We start from the raw sequence: 5222 nt of genomic DNA on the forward strand, positions 1-5222 counted from the left end.
CCCGCCCCCGACCCAGGAGCAGTGACTGTCTCCCCCCCGGGCTCCCCGGTGCGGAGCCGCCCGGCAGCCCTCCCGTCGGGGCAGAGTCCGCACCCCGATGGCAGCGCGCGGGAGCGGCCGGGGGGGCCTGCGTGGCCGGCTCAGCTCCCCGCGCTGCCGGCGTGAAGTGAAGGCGGGATCGCGCCTCTCGGCTGCGAGCCGGGCTTTGGTTTCGCCTCAGCCCCGGCAGCGGCGTCGCGGCCCCCACGGGGGGTGACACTGTGACCGTGAGGGCCAGAGGCGATGCGAGAGACTTTCTTCAGGGCGAGATGTTCTAGGGGATCAGCTACGTCGTTGGGATAGAGTCAGACAAGCTTTCCGCAGGACCAGGTTCAGGTCTTTCCTCGGGAGGGAGGTCTTCCTGAGCTGAGGGAGAATGTGCCACATCAGAAAGCTTGTCTAACTCTATCCCAACGACGTAGTTGGTCCCATAAAAGACCTCGCCCTTAAGAAACCCTTGCCTCTCTCAAAAAAAAAAAAAGGGGGGGGGGGGGGGGGGGAGGGGGAGATGATAGTTTCTTGAAGTCCAGCAGGCAAGTGCCTGAAAAGAGGAAATCTTGCAAAAGGAAATGATTGGCACTGTAGGATGTTTCCCCGCTACAACAATCAGCAGTGGGTCTTAGGAAAGAGTCAAGGCGCTAAAGTGATTAATGTTTAAGGCCCCTTTACTAGGTTGGGAAAATTAGAAATAAAAAGCAAGAAAGAAACCAGAGCGCTTAGGTAGGCATAGGCACAGTGAAACACAAAGCTCCCTCCCAGTTCCAAGCTATTTTAAAGGCAAGTCTGGCATAACAATAGATTTGGCAAATATTGGGTGTGGTTCTGGAAGTGCTCTTCAGAGGACCCTATTCTTTTCCATAGGAGTTATGAATACAGAAAGTTTGCAAGATTAGGTCTAAGCATAAGGAAGGAAAGTACTTTGGAGAGTGGGGGCTGGGGCAGGAGCTTTGCCAACTGGGCAGTGCCTCTCTACAACCATAGAGATGGTTGCATTTATCAACCTGATTTCCTCCAGAAACTGATACACCTCCCCCTCTGCCCTCCCAGTGTATGGGGTAATTCATTGAGCTACATGCCTAAGTTTGTTTCAGAAACAACAGCATGCCAGGCAAATGCCAGTACATAAAAGGTAAACCATTCAAATTGCTCTGGGCATTTCAGGTTTTTTTTGGCTGGCTTTCTTTCAGTTAAATAAGTGATGTAATCAGGACTTCAAGATGCTACTGCTTCATAGTGCCTGCAATGTTTCTGTCTTGTTCTCTCAATGGACATGATTTCTAGGAAGATCATTTTCTTTTATTCACTTTTGTGTCTCATTTGTTTCCTTTCTTATGTATTTTTCCCCCTATATACCAACAAAGGTTTAGGGAATCAAATCCAGGCTTTTGCAACTGCATATAATATATAAAATCCCTTTCACACACCGATCAAGCTCCATATTAAAACTAGGTGTTCTTCTTCACCCCCTATCTACTTCTATTAGGTTTTGTTTTATCCATCCTACAGCTTCTTTCTTTATAAGAAATTATATCATTAAAACACAAAGCTACCATACCACTTTTATTTTTATCTCTATCCATCCTGAACAGCACATACCCTTCAATACCTGTATTCTAGTCATATAATTACATCCCTGACTGCTATTCTAACCAATATTCATGCTGTCTATCCTCCTACCCTCTGAGATTCCTTTATCAGTTTCCCCTTCCCTCTTCCTTCAGCCTTTTTGCCCTCCTCATAAATGTGTCTAGCAGTTCTAACAATGGGCTGCTTTTAGTTGAAGGTATACTTAGGACATTGTTTCCTAGGACTTTTGATAACTGGGGCACACTTCTGGGTGGATTAAAACTGGTGTTTCACTTCTCTCTTCCTCCCAAAAAGAGAATTATATATTTTCAAAACATAATGTATTCCATTTCCCCCCCAGAGGAAATCATGCTGGTGCTGAGATGTACTGTTAAAAATGACACCAAATAGATGTTGCTTTAAGAAAAGGAGTAGTCTCTATCTATACCAGTGCTTCTCAACCTTTTTAGATCAAGGCCCCCTCCATAACTTTTCTGGATTTCATGACATCCTGGTTGAAAATTGTTGAGCAAGATCTAAATTCAGAAAAGATCTGGAGGGCATTTGAGGCTAAAAAAGCTGAGAACCACTGATCTATGGGATGCCACTTCAGGGTGGCAGGGGCAGGGCTCACCCTGCTGTGTCCTGGTCTTTTCACTTTTTGTCCCCTACTGGCCCCTGGACTGTACATTATGGGGCAAGTGCAGCGCCACTGCTGAGAGTGCTCCTGCAAGGTCTCACACACCAGTGACCACCCCAGCAGCCCTGCCAGCTGGCCCTGGGAGCATAGAAAAAGTGGAGGGGACAAGCCTGGCTGCAAAGCTTCAGCTTATCTGTGAGAGTGTGTAAGAGGGGCAGTGTGGTCCCCAGCAGAGCCCTGATCTTCTGTCTGTGTGCCCCGGGCCAGAGCATGCAGGCTGCAGATCATGTCTCTGCCCTGGTCCTGACCAAGCTGCTCCTCCCACAAGATCCCAGTGGCTCCGGAGCAGCCCTCTCCTGCCATGTGCCCCACCAGTGCGGCTGGGATTGGTCTCCATGGCAGCCCCAGCCTTACACTATCACAGTGCAGCTGCAGCTGGGGTCTCCGTGGAGACCAGCCCCAGCCATGTGGGCAGGGGCTGCTGAGAAATGGAGACCAGCTGCCAGCTGTATCTGCCATTTTGCCCACCCCTGAGCTATTCTGTTCTCAGTGATAGCAGATGACAGAGAAAGAAGCAATGGTCCCAAGCTGCAGCAAGAGAAGTTTAAGTTAGATATTAGGAAGAACTGTTGTACTAGCAGGGTAGTAAAGCACTGGAAGCAACCACCCAGAGAGGTCGTGGAATCTCCATCTTTGGATGGTTTAAGACCTGGCTCCAGTGACATAGTTGGGACTGGTCCTGCTTTGAGCAGGCGGTTGGACTAGATCAGTGGTTCTCAACCTTTTTTGTACCAAGACCCATTGGTAAACAGCGATAGCCAGTCCCGACCCAGTAAATAGTTTTAGTAGGAAACAGCCGTGGGGCAGGGGGTGGGGGTCTGGGGTATGTGCCCTCCCCAGATTTGTGCACCCACAGTGGACACAGGGCTGCAGCCTGGCTGGACCAGCACAGGCAGGAGCCACCTCTGCAGCCCAACAAGTGGACTCGGCATGGGAGGACAGTGAAACTCATTGCTGCCACTGCTGCCAGAACCCCTGCACCAGCCATGCAAGAAGTAACAGACCAGTGGGTTGGGCAGGCTGTGCTGCCCTCACCTTCTCCACTGCCAGGCACTTGTGCACTGGGCAGCTGTTCTACCCTGCCGCCATGGCCCAGCTGCTGCTCCCCTCAAGCCACAGCTGGAGAGGAGGTATCCCCACCTCCACCCCCGACACATTGGCTCTGTCCCCACTTCCCTCCTGGCTATGTAGACTTAGCTGCGGGGAGCTGCTTTCTACACTGCCTGGCTGCCACGTGCATGTGTGTGGATGCACATACACATAGAGCCCCCTGCCTAGTTGACCTCCTCCTGCTCCCGCTAGCCCCAAGCAGCCCCTTGCAGGCTGGAACACTGCAGTCTGCAAGAGGAAACTTGTGGTTTCCCACATTTTTCTCCTTTAAAGGAGAATCCATTTTTAAAGTTTGTTGATCCATTTTTTAAAGTTTGTTCATGACCCTTTCATATATTCTTGCAACCCACTTTTGAGTTGCGACATGCTGGGACTAGATGACCTCCTGAGGTCCCTTCCAACCCTAACTTTCTATGATTGGTAGTGAAAGCCAAATTTGCCCTCAATTTCCTAAATGCCTGTAATGTACCTTGCATTTGTGGAACAGAACACAGAACTTGACTCCTAATGCTGAAATGCTAGAACTGCTACCACTTTTTTGACATAACATACCAAGCTGTCCCAAGATTTATAAATACCATTTTACATTCCAAGAGTACAGCAGAATGGATTTTTTTACAGGGTTAGATCCCTCACTCCCCTGTGAAGATGAGGGTTTGTAAACTACCTGGGGGCATATATAGTTATAGCAAACAGCTGTGTGGGACCACTGACATACTTCAGCTGTTTGTTACAGCTTTTATTTGAAAGAGTACACTTCTCCACCTGTTGCATTGGACTTCTGATGAGCTTCAGCTGGTCAGAGAAGTAAAAGCCAGAGCAGTTAGCAAAGCAGCTAGTCCTTCATTTGACAACCTACTTTGAATTAAGCAGGTTGCAAACCACCTGGACATGAATGATTAGGGTTCTACTGTACTACCGCTTGGGTGGAAAGGACCATGATAGACTGGATGTGAAACATTTATTCTGACTTACAACATGTGTAACATCTTAAAAAGAGGTATTTAGACACTACATTTTTTCCTGCAGCACATCCTCTCTCAGGAAACCATAACATTATTACATTAAAAACTGTCATTGTGGCCCTATGGATACTGCTACCCAGGCTATGTGAGACAGTTCCAGAGCTGCCAGGTAGCACTGTAATGGGCAGTTGGGCAGACACAATAGTATACACACTCAGGGACCTAGAGTTTTTCTAAGTCTCAAAGAAATTTATTTAAAAAATGCTTCACATCCTTTTCTTTACCTCCTCAGGACACACACAGAGCATCCTTAATTCTTTATAGAATTAGGCAAGATGAGCAAAACTGCTGTCACTAGGCACAGCTCCCAGGAAATAAATCCAATGATATCCACTTGCACAGAAGCTGGTCTGGGCTCCATGTCCTCCTACTGGCACAAACCATCACAGTGGGGTAAAGTAAAAGAACAGAAAACAAGGGGGTGGGGAATCAGTGATGATCATAGAAGCATAGAAAATTAGGGTGGGAAGGGACCTCAGGAGGTCTAGTCCAACCTCCTGCTCAAAGAAGGGCCAGTCCCAACTAGATCATCCCAGCCAGGACTTTGGCAAGTTAGGCCTTAAAAACTTCAGAGGATGGAGCTTCCATCACCTCTCTGGGTAACCTGTTCCAGTACTTCAAAACCCTCCTAGTAAGAAAGTTTTTCCTCATATCCAACTTAAACCTCCCTTGCTGCAACTTGAGACCATCACTTCTTGTTCTGTCATCTGCCATCAGAGAACAATCTAGCTCCATCCTCTTTTGAGCCCCACTTCAGGTAGTAGCAACTACAGAGGGAAAGA

The sequence above is a fragment of the Alligator sinensis genome, unplaced genomic scaffold (genome assembly GCF_000455745.1).
Source record: "Alligator sinensis unplaced genomic scaffold, ASM45574v1 scaffold273_1, whole genome shotgun sequence".
Classification (NCBI taxonomy): domain Eukaryota; kingdom Metazoa; phylum Chordata; order Crocodylia; family Alligatoridae; genus Alligator; species Alligator sinensis.